Source organism: Hemiscyllium ocellatum, chromosome 8 (genome assembly GCF_020745735.1).
Source record: "Hemiscyllium ocellatum isolate sHemOce1 chromosome 8, sHemOce1.pat.X.cur, whole genome shotgun sequence".
NCBI lineage: Eukaryota > Metazoa > Chordata > Chondrichthyes > Orectolobiformes > Hemiscylliidae > Hemiscyllium > Hemiscyllium ocellatum.
Window position 1 is genome coordinate 72,944,509 of NC_083408.1, and position 19,266 is coordinate 72,963,774.

General features: G+C 41.3%; 1 protein-coding gene across 2 annotated transcripts in view; it reads left to right on the forward strand.

The window, feature by feature from the left end:
• LOC132817925 (SERTA domain-containing protein 2-like) overlaps window positions 1-19,266 on the forward strand; it is a 57,424-nt gene that overhangs the window by 28,144 nt on the left and 10,014 nt on the right. Inside the window, exon 1 of one of the 2 annotated variants that reach the window (XM_060828467.1) lies at window positions 17,735-17,791. The exons of the other annotated variant lie outside the window; for it this stretch is intronic. The gene's annotated coding sequence lies outside the window, so the exon portion shown is untranslated. Of the gene's footprint in view, window positions 1-17,734; window positions 17,792-19,266 lie in introns of those variants that run through there. 2 annotated transcript variants of the gene reach the window in all.

The following is a 19,266-nucleotide window of genomic DNA, read 5'->3' on the forward strand; positions in this document are numbered from 1 at the left end:
ATACTGTATCCAAGGAAATATTATTGATACACCATCCTTTGAAAATTACTTTAGCATAATGCATCTTGGAATGGCCAAAGAACATATTTAAAAAAACAGTTTGACTGTTCTACAAAATGTGTGCTAACTCAGTCATCACTTCTAGTTTAAACTTCTTTTTAATAGCCATGGAAGAATTTGTAATTTGGTGACTAACATAATGGTACGTGTAGATGAGTCATAATAGGCAGCTGTTTCACTTACTGATATAGACAGCAATGTCTTTCAGCTTGCAACTCTCCTTTAATGGTAAAACAGTCCTAATGAGAAGAATGGCTGGTGATTGGCTTGTCCCGAGCTAAAGTGCAACCCACTCAAATGCAGCTTCTTACGTGGCTAAAGCCATCACTTATTTCCTGTCATTGGCTTGCTTCTTTGTCAAGCTACAGCCAGTGAGAGGCTGGCTTGTGTTCCTGCCTTAAATGTGTAATCCGTGGGAGTCATACTGCCAAACGCCTACTGCTCGCCACTGCATCACTGAGTCACACTTAACAATATTTTATCTGAGGTGACTGAATTGTACCAACAAAATGTTAAAATAAAAGTATTTCATCGTTATTCACAGCAGGAAGTCTTTATATGGAGTCTAATTTTGACTTTTTTTTAGCTAAAGAGAATTAAGCCTTTAAAATGTGGCATTCAAAGTCATGCACATTACTTTTTTTTAAAAATAGAGCCGATGGGCTATTCAAATGGTCATACTTATCCTTTTGTTAGCATTGTGGATCATTTATGCTCAAGATTCTCATACTGTCCAGTGAGGTACGGCTGTGTGCTTTTTTGTATTGGTTTAAGAATTTTGTCAACAAGTGGACAACTACTGATGAATTAGCTTAATTATTTGATAGGAGAGTGATTGTTATCCTTTGGAATAGGAAATCATTTGATTTTTGAAAAGGCTGAATGTTATTTGAATCTCATTCAAAGCAACACAAATGAATTTGACTTTTACGTTGAAGGATTTGTGATAAGTTTATAGTTTGTAACAATTTTACAAGGGTAATGATGCTTCCAGTCCCTACTGATGGCTCAGTGAATTTCGAATGCAACAAAATGATCCACAGAAAAGTAAGTCCAAATGGAAGCCTCTACTGAAATATCGGTGTAGTGGTCAGAATGGTAGAATTGACCTGAGTAATCTGGATTACAGAGAGAAAAACTGCTCAGATTTCTTGCTTCTGATTAAGTTTATTTTACTATTTTTGTTTGCTGGAAGGGGGTAGTGTGTGTGTGTGTGTGTGAGAGAGTGAGAGAGTGGATGTCAGGCTCAACTCTAAGATCCCCATGATAACACAGCCAGCCATAAATGTTCAAACTTGTGTGCAATAATGGCAATAAAAGCCATTATTTGAAACCGTAATCTTGTGAGAATCAATGCTTCAAGAGAAAAGATGAGAAAATTGGTGAGAAAAGGCTAATGTTATTAATGTGAATAAATAGGTTTGTGACCTCTGTGTTCCAATAGTATATCTGGATTAAAAATAATTGTTTGGTTGGCTGTTGATCATCCTCCGCCTAGCCTCAAGGCAGACTGTTTAGCAAGGTTAGATCTCATGGAATACAGGGAGAACTAGCTATTTGGACATAGAACTGGCTTGAAGGTAGAAGACAGAGGGTGATAGTGGAGTATTGCTTTTCAGACAGGAGACCTGTGACTAGTGGTGTGCTGCAAGAATTGGTGCTGGGTCCACTAATTTTCTTCATTTATGTAAATGATTTGGATGTGGACATAGGAGGTATAGTTATAACTTAGAGGTGCTGGTGTTGAACTGGGGTAGACAAAGTTAAAAATCACATGACACCAGGTTATAGTCGAACAGTTTATTTGGAAGCACTAGCTTTTGGAGGCCACTCCTTCATCAGGAGGTAAGTTTGTAGATGACACCAAAATTAGAGGTGTAGTGGACAGGGAAGAAGATTACCTCAGATTAAAAATCACACAACACCAGGTTATGGTCCAACAGGTTTAATTGGAAGCACACTAGCTTTCGGAGCAACGCTCCTTCATCAGGTGATTGTCACTCCGAAAGCTAGTAGGCTTCCAATTAAACCTGTTGGACGATAACCTGGTGTTGTGTGATTTTTAACTTTGTGCACCCCAGTCCAACACTGGCATCTCCAAGTCATACCTCAGATTACAATGGGATCTTGATCAGATGGGTCAATGGGCTGAGGAGTGGCAGATGGGGTTTAATTTGGATAAATATGAGGTGTTGCATTTAGGGAAAGCAAATCAGAGCAAGACTTATACACCTTAATGGCAAGGTCCTGGGGAGTGTTGCTGAACAAAGAGACCATGGACTGCAGGTTCATAGTTCTTTGAAAGTATAGGATAGATTAGATTATTTACAGTGTGGAAACAGGCCCTTCGGCCCAACAAGTCCACACTGACCCGCCGAAGCGCAACCCACCCATACCCCTACATTTACCCCTTTACCTAACACTACGGGCAATTTAGCATGGCCAATTCACCTGACCCGCACATCTTTGGACTGTGGGAGGAAACCGGAGCACCCGGAGGAAACCCACGCAGACACAGGGAGAACGTGCAAACTCCACACAGTCAGTTGCCTGAGTCGGGAATTGAACCCGGGTCTCAGGAGCTGTGAGGCAGCAGTGCTAACCACTGTGCCACCGTGCCGCCCGATATTAAAGAAGATATTTGGTATGCTTTCCTTTATTGATCAGAACATCAAGTATAGGTGTTGGGAGATCATATTGTGGCTGTACAGGACATTAGTTAGGCCACTTTTGGAATATTGCATGCAATTCTTATCTCCTTCCTATTGGAAGGATGTTGTGAATCTTCAAAGGGTTCAGAAAAGATTTACAAGGATGTTGCCTGGGGGTTGGTGGATTTGAGCTATAGGGAGAGGCTGAATTGGCTGTGGCTGTTCTACCTGGAGTGTCTGAGGCTGAGAGGTGACCTTATATAGAGATTTATAAAACCAGGAGGGACATGGATAGGCCTTTTCCCTGACATGGGGGAGTCCAGAACTAGAGGACATAAGTTTAGGATGAGAGGAGACCTAAGGGGCATGAAGAGGGTGGTGCATGTATGGAATGATCTGCCAGAGGAAGTGTTGGAGGCTGGTACAATTACAGCATTTAAAAGGCATCTGGCTGGCTATGTGAATAGGAAGGATTTAGAGGGATATGGGCCAAATGCTGGTAAATGGGACAAGATTAGGTAAGGATATCTGGTAGACATGGACAAGTTGGACCGAAGGGTCCATTTCCATGCTTACATCTCTGACTCGAGTCACTTGTAATGTAGAATCTAAGTATAAAGTCCAACATTGATATAAAGAATTATTGTTCTAAAACATCCGTCAGCATGAGTTGATACTGAACAAACTTGGATATATTTGTTAATTGAATATTTAAATATGGCAGAATAATAATTGGGTATAACAAAGCCAAGCAAATAAGCATCGCAAGGGCTCTTATGTCACAGTGGTAGTGTCCATATATCTGGGTCAGAAGATTCTGATTCAAGATCTAACTGCCCTGAAAAGTGTGCCCTAATATGTCCAGCCACAATTGTTTCCTTTTAATTATAAACATGTCAATGAATGCACATTTGTGCATGAATTAATTCTAATTGTCTTTTATAATTCTGCAACATATTTTGAGCAAATAAAATTTCTGATGAGAATAAATTTTACATGAAACATTGAAATAATCTTCCAATAGAGATGCATTTTTAAATATGAAAATCTTCCAGCAACATCAATTTAACTTTTATTTTGTGCATGTCATTGCACCTATCCTAAGCATAGCCAACTACACAATAACACAATATAGTCAGTATATGATATCTGTAGATTTAACATTATTTGGAATAAATAGTTCATCTACCATGACATTAGACATGTGAACTAAGAGCATAAGCAGACTATTCACCCCTTTTGAGTCTGCTCCGCCAATAAATAAGGACATGGCACATCTGTTTGTATTTCCAATCCATGTTGCCATCAACCCTTGATAACCTTTGATTCTGTTGCCTAATAAACTGTCTTTAAAAATATTCAACATTTCCACTTTCATCACCTTGAGGCAGAGACTTCCAATATCGCACAACTCTCTGAGAGTTGTCATGACCCTGTTTGGAAACCAAGCCCTGTAAATTCAGAAGTCATTACAAGTGTGAATTGTGACCAATTTAATCTCTCAGAGCCCTGATTTTGACCACTTTTGAATATAAAAGAATCTCTCATCAGTTTTGTCAATGAACTGATAAACAAAACTGTAGTTACTATAACAAACGTATCCTCTAACATGGGGCAAAACAGATTATCAATTACAAATTTAAACCGTATCCCATTTAAATCCAAATGCACATACAAGATGGATGAGGCAAGCAATTCTTTCCAAAAATATCATGGATAAAAAATTATAGGCAAAAGGGTACAAAGTCTGTGCAGCAGAGTTCAGTCCAAAAGGGGTGGAATGGGATGACTTTGTTCATAGTTAATTTTTGCTTTTAGTGATGATATCAAATTGTGGACTATGACATCCCCGAATTCACTAGCTGATTGGTTTAATATAGATATTGATGCGTGTTAACTGTTTCTTTTTCTAAAGTCATTGAATGTTATTTCTTTCACACAGTGAGTGAGAGAGAGGGACAGTGCAGAATTCTTCAAGTCTTTGACAATGTAGGTAATAGTGAGTCTATTAGGAAAATATGGCGAGATTGGGAAAATGAGATTCTCAGTGATGAGGAACAAAAGTTTTACACCTAAGTTTTAAATGACAAGATGCCAACCTCAGCAGTAAGTGGTGAGAAGCCTATTTGCTTTGACTTGTCTTTATTTCTTATTGTCATATGTACCTTCATACAGTGAAAAGCTTTGTTTTGCGTGCAATACAGGCAGATCATAACATAAATCATCTGCCTATTGAACAGAGTGAGGAATACAAAGTTACAGCTTCAAAAAAGGTGCACAAAAAGAAGGATCAACATTAGATTTGAAATTTGAGAGGTTCATTTCAGATGTGTAATGACAGTGGGAAGGAAGCTGTCCTTGACCCTGTTGGTACCTTTGTTTCAGCTTTTTGTATCTTCTGCCTGATGGAAGAGTTTAGAAGAGATTATAAGTGGGGTGGGAGAGGTCTTTTATGCTGGCTGCCATTCCAAGGCATCAGGAAGTGTAGATTGAGTCAGCAGATGGAAGGTTGGCTTGTGTGATGGACTGGGCTGTGTTCACAATCTATGTAGTTTCTTAGTTTGGACAGAGCAGTTAAGTACCGAGCCGTGATGCATCTACATAGAATGCTTTCTATACTGTGCTGAATTTCCTTAGCCTCCTGAAGAAGGAGAGGCGTGACTAAAAACAAACATTGCTGGAAAAGCACAGCAGGTCTGGCAGCATCTGTGGAGTTAACGTTTTAGGCCCGGTGACATTTCTTTGCCCGAAAATGTAACTCTGATTTCTCTCCACAGAGGCTGAGCTTTTCCAGAAATTTCTGTTTTTGTTTCTGATTTACAGCATCCACAGTTCTTTCAGTTTGTATGCCTTCTTGACCCTGGATCAAGGAGGGTTGTCCAGGACAGAATGTTGGTGTTTGTCACTCCTAGGAACTTAATGCTTAACCATCTCCACCTCCACTCCATTGATGTAGATAGGGGCGTGCCCTACTCCTTCCTTCCTGAAGTTAATGATCAGCTCTTTAGTTTTGCTGACTTTGAGGGAGAGATTGCTATCTTTACACCACGCCACCAAGCACTTTATCTTTTTCCTGTATTCTGTTTCATCATCGTTTGATATCCAGCCTACAACAGTGGTGTCATCAGCGAACTTATAGATGGAGTTCGGATGAAATTTGACTACATAGTCGTGAGTGTACAGGGAGTACAATATGGGGCTGAGTTTGCATCCTTGTGGTATGTGGGTATTGAGGATTGTCACGGAGGAGGTGCTTTGTCTATCCCCACTGATTGCAATCTGTGGGTCAGGAACTCGAGGATCCAGTTGCAGAGGGCAGAGTAGAGATCTATATCTTGGAGTTTGGAGATTAGTTTGGTTGGGATTATAATGTTGAAGGTGGAACTGTAGTCAATATGTAATTTGTATGCATTTAACATATAAATGTGGCAGAATAGGTAATATTTCTACATAGTATGCTATTTTCTCACAGAGCAGAGTGAAACTAGATGGTGACAATACCCAACATAAATGTCAGAGCAGGTACCTGGTGGATCCAGCTTGCCTTTCTCGTTTTAGGCCTCCATCTTGGCCAGCAGTTGCTTACATTTCAGAGTACACTCCGTGGATCATGACTGCCTGCATCCTTTGTCCATGGCAGTTGTCATCAGACATGTACTAGCCTCACCACATCGTGGCACATATTCTACCCACTTAGAGTTTGGTTATCCATTTCTGTTCTGCACTTTGGAATGCTCTGACACCTTGTGTTGTAATACTATTACCATGCCACTTTGATCAGATTAGATTAGATGCTCTACAGTATGGAAACAGGCCCTTTTGGCACAACAAGTCTACACCAACCCTCTGAAGAGTAATCCCTACAGACCCATACCCTGTCTTATGCACTTAACACTGTGGGCAATTTATTATGGCCAATTCACCTAACCTGCACATTTTTGGATTTTGGGAAGAAACCGGAGCACCCAGAGGAATTCCATGCAGACACAGGGAGAATGTGTAAACTCTGCACAGTCGCCCGAGGCAGGAATCAAATCTGGGTCCGTGGTGCTGTGAGGTAGCAGTACTAACCACTGAGTCCTGTGCATGCAGGAACAGAAAACGATTTGGAGCAGGGTACATCTTAGGGCTCCTAGGTAGCTCACTTAGCATTTAATCACTTTGCACTTACTCAGATGTTCATAGCACTTCTGCATTGCCTCACCTCATCTTGTCTATTTGCACTTTGTTGCCTCTGTCAGAACATACAGACTCACAGTATTTCTGACTTGCCTCAAGTCAGATTGAGGCTGACTTTTAGGGTAGATGCAAAGTCAAACTGCCTGCCATATATTGCCAGCAGCAATTTCTCATGGGAATGGGGAGAGGTGGCGGTGAACATGTTGCTATATGCCACTATACAATATGGGCGGTGGGGGGGGGGGGGGGGGGGCTGGGTGGGGCAGCTAGACTGAGCCTGAAACGCACTCTGTAAAGTACTATCTCTGTTACTTTCCATCCTCGTCCAAATCAAAATGAAAAATAGCTGCTGACACACCAGGATTGGGAAAGTCAGTGTTTTTTTTATTTCTATGAAGGAGTAGGCTATATTTTTATGTGAGGCCCTTCAAGAGCCAATAGTGTTAAACAAACAGGATTAAAGTAATCTGTTATCACATAGTTCTGTAAGTGAACCTCATGCCTTGTTTGTTGATTTGTCTTCAGCAAATAGAATAAAGGAGAACCCTAAAGCTTTCTATAGATATGTGAAGAATAAAAGAATGACTGGGTAGGAATAAGGCCAGTCAAAGACAGAAGTTGGAAGTTGAGTGTGGACCCTGTAGGGATCGGAGAGGTGTTAAATGAACATTTCTCATCGGTTTTCATTCAAGTAAAGGAGAGTATTGTAGAGCAGAAGAATGAGGTGTGAGATATTAGACTAGAAAGGATCATGGTTAGTTCTGAACAGGTGTTATCAATTCTAGAAGGAGTGAAAGTAGACAAGTCCCCTGGGCTGGCTGGGATTTATCCGAAGATTCTCTGGGAAGCTAGGGAGGAGATAGCAGAGCCTTTAGCTTTGGTATTTAAGTCATCATTGTCTACAGGTTTAGTACCAGAGGACTGGAGGATTGCAAATGTTGTGCCGTTGTTCAAGAAGGGTAGTAGAGATGACCCAGGTAATTATAGACCAGTGAGCCTTACTTCTGTTGCAGGAAAGCTTTTGGAAAGGATTATAAGATTTATAATCATCTAGCAAGCAACAATTTGATTTCAGATAGTCAACATGGCAGATTGTGTCTCACAAATCTCATTAAGTCTTTTGAGAAGGTGATCAAGCATGTGAATAAAGATAGGGTAGTTGATGTGGTATACATGGACTTCAGTAAAGCCTTTGATAAGGTTCCACCTGGTAGGCTGTTGGCGAAAATGCAGAGGCATGGAATTGAGGGTGATTTAGTAGTTTGGATTAGAAACTGGCTTTCTGAAAGAAGGCACTGTGTGGTAGTTGATGGAAAATATTCAGCCTGGAGTCCGGTTACTAGTGGTGTGCCACATGGATCTGTTTTGGGACAATTACTGTTTGTCATTTTCATAAATGGTTTAGATGCAGGCTTAGGTGGATGGATTAGTAAATTTGCAGACGACTTTAAAGTCGGTGAGGTGGTGGACAGTGTGGAAGAATGTTACAGGTTGCAGGGGGACTTGGATAAACTGCAGAATTGGGCTGAGAGGTGGCAAATGGAGTTCAATGCAGCTAAATGTGAGGTGGTGCACTTTGGGAAGAATAACAGGAAGGCAGGGTACTGGGTCATTGGAAAGTTTCTTGGTGGTGTGGATGTGCAGAGGGATCTTGGAGTCAATGTACACAGATCTCTGAAAGTTGCCACCCAGGCTGATAATACTGTTAGGTTTCATTCATAGAGGGATTGTGTTCCGGAGCCGCAATACCATACTGCAACTATACAACCACACTTGGAATATTGTGTACAGTTCTGGTCGCCATATTTCGGGAAGTATGTGGAAGCATTGGAAAAGTTGCAGAGGAGATTTACCAGGATGTCGCAGGAGCTGCCCACTTCACATTTTGGACTATATAATGTCCACCCTATTCTCCTATATGCAATGCTTTCTTGGGTAATGTGTGGATTGGGGGTGGGGGGGAGAGATTCTTACTATTGCTACCACATTTACAATCACTGAGTGTATGTGTGCCAAAGGCTTCAGCAATATAGAACTGATTTCGATTTATGCAGTGACATCTGAGTGCCCTTCTTGTCAGAAATCTCCATGTCCAAATAATTTGGAGGATACTGTTCAAATATTATTTATGCGTACTTACTGCAAATAATTATACTGCTGAAGAGCTGCTTTGTTTCTGATATTGCCCATTTAGGCTCAGAGGAACTGTCCCCAATGGATCCAGGCACAAAAGCTGAGGTCATCTCAGTGGCTAATGCATTATGAACATCCACATAGATGGATGAGAAACACAGGAGCCTGGAAAAGCAGGACCAGCATAAACCTCCAACAAATATGGAGCTGCTTCTAATGCAGCGTTCCCAGCTTTGGGTGCCCACATAATGTATCAAAGTTGCAGAGAGCCATAAACACTTATCTTCCATGAAATGCTGTGTAAATGAGGGGGGAAACCGTGACACTATACCCTGTTAGATTGGCAGTCAGAAAACTGTGAAATGATGTCCAACTTCTTTGCAGTGCAACATCATTTTAGCACTAAAGCCAACAAAGGTCACCAGATTCCTCTTCCACATGAGGTTCCCACGCAGGTCTTGTCTGGGTGTTTGTTGCAGTATCGTTTGGATAGAAGATACCGTTTGATCCTGAGAGTCTCTGCTTCAGACAATTTGCGCACATTAAGGCTATATGGTTTTGAGAAAAACAATCAATATGGGGCATGAACATCGCTGGCTAGACCAGCACCATTTGCTATCCTAAATGCACAGAAGGCAGTTAAAAGTTTACAACATGGTTCTAGAATCACCAGGTAAGGAGGGCAGATTTCTTTTCTCGAGCCAGATCTTTCTTTTACAATTGGCAGTGGTTACATGGTTGCCATTAGGCTAGATTTTTTTTCTTAAATGGTCAGTGGAGATCTGAGAGACAATGGAGATGTTACTCAGAAGGAACAGCACCTTAGCCCAGTAACGTTGGCTAAAGCAAAGCAGGAAGGACTTAATTGTGAACCTTCTTTTTCATGCAACTGAGTTGAGTGAAGTCATCTTTCACTGCTTGCAAATATTTTGTTGAGGTCAGCATCCTTTGTGTAATTCCAACTGCAAGTATAGCTTGCTGTTTTTGTTCTATTTATACTTTTCTATTGGTTAAAAGAAGTTAAGGTTCCAAAATGATGGAGACCTTAACAACATATGATGCTTCCTAGATCAGTCATTGCAAAGTTCCATGCTTATATGGGCACTATGGAAAGGATAGCTATCACTCAGACTTAGAACATCGTACGATGCTAAAGATGGCTCGTCTCTCTACCTTCATGCTTGTAGCTGCAGTCAAACTGACATACAGTTAATGATTAAAAATTAAAATATTTTTTACAAACTATTTGAATGAAGTTTCATCCATCTCACCTGCCCCAAGCAGGTTTTGGTTTTCTTTTCCTCCCACCATGTCTCGGTGTATCCTGGGCCCAGATTTCGGATGGAGGAAGCTTACTCGAGAGTGGAGTCAGTTGACTTGGATTTTGGGAGGGTGCGCCCAGAGTGTTTGTGGCTAGACTGTCCCGATATGTAGAGAGTGTCCTACCCAGACGCAAGTTCACCCTCATTGGCTTGAACTCTCACAGAGTTGGGGAATGCTGGCAGTATGAAGATGGAGAAGCTGGGCACTTCTGGAGTGTCCTGAAACTAGACTTCTGGTGGACCTGTATATGATTCATCTTCTGGCTCCTACCTTCTTGTAAGGAAGCAGCACCTGGAGTGAGCTTAAGGCCCCTTCCCCCCCCTGTTATTTGCATTGATCCCCAAGGACTGAAGTGATGGAGTGCTGATCGGTGTTCCATGGCAGCTGCCAGCTTGTCCTTGGGAGGTTGCCAGATGCTCTCATACCAAGGCAGCACAGTACTGATCACGGTGGACTCCTCGAACTTCCTCCTGCCTCTGACAAACCTACCTACTGGTTCCTGTGTCTGTGCATTTCCATGGGGTCCTTTCATTCCTGGAGCTGAGCAAGTGCCTGGTCTTCAGTAGTCTTCCGAATGCTAATGACCTGGAGTGTTTCTTCCTTATCTGCCACATGCCAGTGATGTGCTTACCCAACTAACATACAAATGAAGATGTCAGTATGTGGCTGGTGAAGGGTTCAGGGATAGCCTTGCCTGTAGTTCCCCATAGGGATCTGTGGCTACTTGGGAATGTTGAGAATACATTCACAGTGATGGTAATGGGAGAGCAGTGCAGCGCTTGACAATGAATCTTTTACTTAGTTGCCAGGTAGTGGAGGTCTCAGCGATGTCACGAGTGGTCATGTTCTCTCCTACTCGGGGAAGGATTTTCTCCTTGTGGGTGATTAGGAGACAAATGTTTGGCATCACCTGGTTTGCCTCTCTCTGCTCTGTTATGAATCATTTGTTTTCTGGAGTAAGAAAAAGGAAGATGAAAGTGGCTGACACAGCTGTCGGTTCTGGTCCAGGTGGGGGCAAGTTGGTGAGGTTTCCTGAATGAGTGCATAGGTAGTGCATTTCCATGGGGTCCTTTCATTCCTGGAGCTGAGCAAGTGCCTGGTCTTCAGGGTTAATAGTCTGATGTGCCAGGATGGATGAAATCTACTCTATGAAAATGTTGCATGAAATATTGAGAATGGCAGAGCATAAGCCTTGGTGGGAGGTAAGTGCAGTAGTGGGGTTAGAATATGAGAAAGCAGTGAGAAGGTGGTGTCACTTTTCTTGGCGCAGCACAGTCAATCATTAACCTTTTTTTCCTGCACCGCTGGGTGTTCCTCTGGACTGTGGACACTTACTGACCTGTGTGGCAACCTCAGACCAGGCTGGTAAGGCCACGTGCTATGGTCTCCTCTGGTGGCTATAGGGTAGGAAGATGCCCTTCCTTTCCACCATCCCCTCAAACAAGATAGTAGTGCCACAGAGAAGTGGTGAATACATAACCAAAGGAGAAATGTGTGAGACGCTCATGGAGAGAAACCCTCCCGGAAACTCCAAGATTGACACTTATCCAACGTCTGGTGAAATTTATCCCAGAGAATGATATCAATTGCTGGCAGGCTTGAAAGTCTGATTGCCAATTGTTCCCTGTCCTCTCAGTGCTGTGACAAACTGACACTGACAACCAATCCAACCCTGTTATTGTGAAGCTACTTACTTCCCCCAAAGAGAACTGGTGCCAATACAAAAGTATCTTGTTCCAGCAAAAGCACACCATTAGATTTGACTTTACCCTCAGGTTGTAAAATAAACAAGTAGTCCAAACTTCCATTCATCAGTTTTTATTTCCAAATTAATATAAGTAGAGCTTACAGAGGGGAAAAAAAATGGAGACCGCCTACGTTTTGAACAGTACCTTCTAGTTCTAAACATCTCCAAAAAGTGATGGTGGAAGTGCCAGGGTAGGATGTGTTCGGACTCTCAGGCCTGTCTGCTGTCTCTCACATTACTGACTATATCCCTTTTTATAAAAAAAAACCTCTTAATTTAAATTTTGAATCGAATTCATCTTGTCTTTGTTCTGCGGCGATGGAGAGAGGGAGAGGCAGGGAGGTTGCAGGAAGTTGTTGAGCGGTAGATCCAGTCTGTTCCTTTGTGGCTATGGCGATCACAGCTTGAGCAGCGTCGGTGAATCAGGCTCCATTCTTATCCTTTCGTGTTTCAGCGGTATCTGCAATGGCCCCTCGAACCTCGAGAGTTCATTTGGACATCCGTTGTTCCTGGGAGGTTGAGAATTGGCTGCGGTCCTGGAGAGTTGGGCATAGCCTCCTGGCGATAGCGACAGCTGGTGATGGACCCGGGGATGCCCTGGGTCGGGGCTGGACCCGGGGATGCCCTGGGTCGGGGCTGGACCCGGGGATGCCCTGGGTCGGGGCTGGACCCGGGGATGCCCTGGGTCGGGGCTGATGCGGACTCAGGGACACCTTTTAACAGCTGTGGAACAAAAAAGAAATGAAATTTGTCGTAACCTTGTATGCATTATTTTGATTTTTATAATTGATGTTATTAAAGTAGCGCCGGGTTAATTGTGACAACTTGTGTATATATTTTACTGTATTTTCAAAATCCATGTAACAATAAATTACTATGCTATACAAAAGGAAACACTCGTTCAAAGTTTGTGACCAAATCTGAATTTTACTTGGAGATGGGGGGAGGCGGGTAGGGGCAGCATAAAAGTCGGAGCAAGCTAACTTCTACTTGGTTGGTTCACCTTGCAGCCGTATGATGGCAGTTAGCCTGTTAAATGGTTTGAGGACTTCTGGACTTCCATCTTCCCATTTGGGAAGCATGTGCTCCTCCTGAGAGCTAAATCTCTTGTTGAAACATCACCACCTGAAGAAGTGGCTATTGTTGGGACAGTAGACAGTGCCAGAAGGGGATAACCAGTGATTGAGCTGAACATAAAGGTAAGTAAGGTAGTGACTTCTGTGGAGCCTGGCTGACAGGCAGGTCCTGGTGAGTTGGGTGTTGCATCAATTAATGGTCCAATCAGAGAGTGGAGGAGGGAAAAGAGATATGTGGATAATGTAGGGAGGGGGTGGTGGGGGTGGAAAGGATGGTTTGTTTCAACTAGTGGGATGGATATTTTGTACTGGTCTCTCCTTCTGTCTTGTGGCTGGGCTTTGAAGAGTCAGGAGGTGAGTTACCTGCTGCAGAATTCTAGCTCCTAACCTACTGTTATGACCCACAGGATTTATTGGCTGGTCAATGGTAATTCTCTGGTTGTTGATAGATGGGGACTGAGGGATGGTTACATCATTAAATGCCAAGAGAGATGGTAGATTCTCTCTTGGAGATGGTGATCACCTGACATTTGTGAGAATATTACTTGCCATTGAGCAGCCCAAGCCTTTGAACATAGTCCCTGTCCATATGCAGCAAGATTTGGACAATGCCAGGAGCTGAGGATTTGCAAATGGTATTAAATATTGCACTAATCAGCAACATCCCACACCCAACCACGTGATTTGAGGGAACGTAATTGATGAAAAGATGGTTTGGCATAGGGCCACCATCCTGAGGAATTCCTGCAGCAAGGCAATAGGACTGAGATGTTCTGCAACCTCAGCATTGCTGTAATTTTGTAATGTTTGGATCTTAGAATAAATACATTCTGCACTTCAAATAATGGTTTAATTCTAGTTGAGTTTTGTAAAAGTGAATTATCCAACTTGCAATTTCAGACCTAAATCAAACTGTAACACTGATGGGAATGTAACAATTATGCTCCTGGGTTTCTACATCTCTTTATTACATTGGATAAATAATTCTTAAAAGAATATATTTTGAAAGAGATTCACTCTTAAAATGTCTTCAACTATTATATGCTGGAAAATTGACCATGTTTTACTGGTGCTTCCTAAACCAGGTTAAGAACAGGTCTTAGCCTATGAGGAAAACCAAAGAAGAAGCAGTAGCTTCGTTAGGAAAGCACAGCATGTTCCCATTTACAAAGGAAGTAATGGCACTTCCTCCAGACTTATTTTGATATGGAAGAATAAAGCTTATGCTCACAGCCTTAGTGCAATGATCCAATTTCCTTCTTCAGTATCTTGAGAAGCTGCACTGCACAAAGAGGTCCTTTCTGCAACAATGACTAATGTCCTTGAATAAAATAATGTCCAAACATAGGAGAAATGTAATAATATGTTATGATACTTGAAGAGAAAGTTTAATTAATTAATTAATGGCTGGTGAATAAACCTAGCACTCTTGGGATAATTGGTGGGTTGACCTTATCATCATCTCGCTCTTAATGTTGCACCTACTGTTTATTCTGTTTGGATTCATGGCGCAGTCAGTGAGCAGGTTTTGTATGGCAGTGATTCTGACTGAGACTTGTTGAGACATTGGAAGTACTACTTGATCAAACATCTACTCTGATATATGATAGGGCACCACCATAAATTCTATTTGGGAGTCTGAGCATGATGACCAGATGAATCTCTGGTGCAGTGCTGAATTGATACTTGAACTGTAACAATATAAGGAATGGTATATGGCAGACTGCCCTTCTGTTTTATAGCAATGGCCAATCAAGAAGCCCAAATCTGATTGTGATACATGAATCTGTCTGCTGTGAAATTACATCTGAGGCAAGGAATATTGCCACTGTTTACATGCCTGGTCTCATTGAACTTGCACCCCACTGAGCTCCTCTCATATAACCTGCTGTAAAAACCCAATAATTCTCTTCAGGAATTGATCCTGTTGAATCTGACCTGTATTTGACATTCGTCACAAACTATGGTTGACCATTAGCACCTTCTGAAGTGTTTTAAAAATCTGATATTTTGACAAGGTTGCAGCTATGGAAACGATAGATTATAGAAGTATTAGGATGTTCTGGGACGGGAGGGCCATAAAGTTTCATAAAATTACAAAAAAATGGGGCTATAATCAGTGGAGAAAAAAAGTTTGAGGAGGGGGAGGCTGAGGCGTGACCTTATAGAGGTTTACAAAGTTATGAGGTGCATGGATAGGGTAAATAGGCAAAGTCTTTTCCCTGGGGTTGGGGAGTCCAGAACTAGAGGGCATAGGTTTAGGGTGAGAGGGGAAAGATATAAAAGAGATCTAAGGAGCAACTTTTTCACACAGCGGGTGTGTGTATGGAATGAACTGCCAGAGGAAGTGGTGGAGGCTGGTACAATTGCAACATTTAAGAGGCATTTGGACGGGTATATGAATAGGAAGGGTTTAGAGGGATATGGGCCGGGTGCTGGCAGGTGGGACTAGATTGGGTTGGGATATCTGGTCGGCATGGACAGGTTGGACCGAAGGGTCTGTTTCCATGCTGTACATCTCTATCTGGGGCGGCACGTGGCACAACGGTTAGCACTGTTGCCTCACAGCACCAGAGACCCGGGTTCAACTCCCGCCTCGTGTAATAGTCTGTGTGGAGTTTGCACATTCTCCCCGTGTCTGTTTGGATTTCCTCCGGGTGCTCCAGTTTCCTCCCACAGTCCAAAGATGTGCAGATTAGGTGAATTGGCCATGCTAAATTGCCCATAGTGTTAGGTGAAGGAGTAAATGTAGGGGAATGGGTCTGGGTGGGTTGCTCTTCGGCTGGTCAGTGTGGACTTGTTGGGCCGAAGGGTCTGTTTACACACTGTAAGTAATCTAATCTATGACTCCATGAATGCAATAAGAGAGAGAAATTGATAAACTCTTGAAAATGAAAGCATGGAAAGTTACAGGAAAAACTGTACTGTACAAATTGAAATGTTTGTGACTCTATCCTAGAATCATAGAATCCCTACAGTGCAGAAAAACCATTTAATCTATCAAGCCTGCACTGACCTTCCAAAAGGTATCTCGCCCAAATCCAATCTGCCACCATGTCCCTGTAACCCCACATTTACCCTGGCTAATCCACCTGGCCTGGCCATCCCTGGATACCACAAGGCATTTTAACATGGCCACTCCACCCAAGCTCCACATAGAACATAGACCAGTACAGCACAGTACATCTTTGGACTGTGGAAGGAAACTGAAGCCTCTGGCAGAAACCCACACAGACACAGGGAGAACATGCAAACTCATAGACAGTCACCCAAGGCTGGCATCAAACATGGGTCCTTGGTGCTGTGAATCAGCAGTGATAACCACTGAGCCGTTATGCCACCCAGAAAGCCTGAAGTCCAGTTATTGGTTGGTGATGCATTTGCTGATCCCACATTGCCGATGACTGGAGAATGTGTCTAAGAGCGAGAGGGACAGCATGAGAGACAGTGAGAGATGGGAATAGTGAATCAAAGATGAACAGATTTCATACCCCACCTGCACAACAACACACTCACAGTCAAATTTTCTTCCCAGGATCTCTCAACATCTGAAGTATTGAAATGGGGTCCTCCAGAAAAGGTTTGAGAATTTATTTATTCTTGTACACCCACTGTACAAGAATAAATAAATTCTCTCCATTTTTGTGTACCATTTTAGAAACTTTTTTTTCCCACAGATTCTAAACATAGAATATCCATCTGAGCGTACTGGCTTGGAATCAGTCATGATCTTATTCAATGGTGATGCAGCCTTAAGGGGCAGAATGGCCTACTTCTGTTTCTATTTATGGTCTTATGGAATGACTACAATTCTGCAAATCTTAATTCATTTTTTCAAGTCATATGTAATTAATCTTTAATCATTCTTATTCCTGACTTAATGCATGTTTGTTCAGGTCACCTGTTTAATTTGAATACCCACTCCTTTAGCCCAGTACATTCACCGATATAAAAAGCATTGACTGTTAAATTAAGTTCTTAACAGATAAACAAACGTATTTACCTTAGTTCTTCGTAATTCTCTTTCGTTTTTAAGAAGTATTTTAAGGATTCTACATCGTGCAACTCTTTTGAAATGCATTCATGTTTTCTACTATCACAGAAATAAAAGGGAGCCAGTTGTGAAATAAGTTTTTAATTGTTCTGTAGTTTTGCTTTAGGCGCTTTTATTTCACTAATGTTTTACAGTATCTAAGTGGATTGCAGCGTATAATGCCTCAACAAACTCCTGTTAGCGGACACGGCAGAGACACTGAAAAAATTTCTGGAATAGCACAGTTGGGGCCCTGTCTGTTTGTTGGGCAGTCCTCTGACTGTTCACCAAGCTGGAGATGGACACTACTGCAAGCCTCAAAGCTCCACCCACTCTTTCAAGCTCCACTCCTTTCCACGGCAGCTTAGTGCTCTGCGTCATTGTGCTTGTGCAGTTGCTGTTTGTCAGCTGTCTGAAAAAAGCAAGACAGCTGCATGGCAGTTTGTGCAAGTGAGAATTCTAGCTTGCACACAAAAACTGGTCAAAAAACCAACCGAGGACTAATTCACTTTCATTTGATATGTTCAAAATGTACTATCAGAGTAACTCCAAAGATTTAGAAATAAACACTGTGGCACTTTGGAACAAGGTAAGCTCTTATTGTGTAGCATTTGCCCTAATTATCATAAAAATATCTGATTCTTTGTTAGATTGTTACTTTGTTTACAGTAACATTATGGGGAAACCTAAAATAAGTGAGTATAGTGCAAGCAAGGATATTGCAAATTCTGTTAGGGCTTTAAAAAGATTCAGTCAGACAGACTTCTTTGTTTACTATACACCCAATGTATGTGAAGGCATACAGTAATCTGGGTAGGAACTGTTCTGTCTGGATTTTACATACAATTGATCATTAAAAGAAGCATGGTAGCACTATAGTAGGAGGCACCAGTATTGATTTTAAATACTATGAAATGTGTATAAAGGCAATAAGGAGTAACCTGTAAGTATCAGTAGATTGAGTAGTTGAAATCCTCTAAATAATGTTTTTCCCTAATTTCTATACATCAGATCAAATTATTTGTGCAGTTATTATCCTGTGGAGTTAGGAGTTACTGAATGTTATTTTATCATTAATTTGGAAAATGTATAAAAATTCTGTGGAAATGCTCTGAGCTCCTGTTATCCAAGTCTATAGCCCAGGCATATTTAGCTGCTATGTTGAAGTTTTAACATTTGTAATAGACCATAATGAAGAGAGTTTTTAAGATTTCACCTGTAATAGTTCAGAATTTTTAAAAAATTACACAACATATTATCAACTATTAAGTGCTGACATTACAGTAAGCAATGTAGCTTCAGTGCTGAAGTGGTGCAATTAAATAAATCAGGGATTTGGCAAACTTACACCTAACAGCCTGGATTCACGTTGTACCCCAGGTTTCTAATCCAATAGTTGTATGTTACGAGAGTAAACTAAATGTATGTGTAATGAACGTATTAACATTCTGCGACTTGACTGGTGAGATTATTAGCATGGGATTTGTTGAAAATCTAAATATGCATTTCTCCAAAATATACATTATTGTTAAGACTATTAATCTGGGAACTGAATTCAAATATAAAATTAATCCTTTATGCAATTTTTAATCAAAATAATTTGTCTATTATCACTGAAGAAAAGGCAATGCAACCTTCCTTGAAGTTATTAATAAAATTATAATGTGCAAGTTGGCAAAACATATCAAATGATTGCTGGAGAACGCTATAGTAGTAATTTTTCTGTTTTAGATCTATAGATAATATGTGAATTAATTAGTTTAAAAAGGGTTAGGTTTCTGTTACAGGAGAGATCCTTGCAGTGAAAATCTTAGGCAAAAAGTGAATTTGTAATCTGAAATGGTAGTGTATGGTTATAGCATTGGGCAAAAAGAATCATATGCTGAAAATGTCTACCTTGCTTTGGGGAAATTGTACAAAATATTGTCGCTGACATAGAAATATGTTTACAAATTAAGGAATAAAAGCCTTTAAATGGCAGGATTTTATTTCCGTTTTAAAATAGCTGAAGAAATCTTAAATTGCGTGTAATATTTCCTGTACTGAAAGCTTATGTTTTAAATG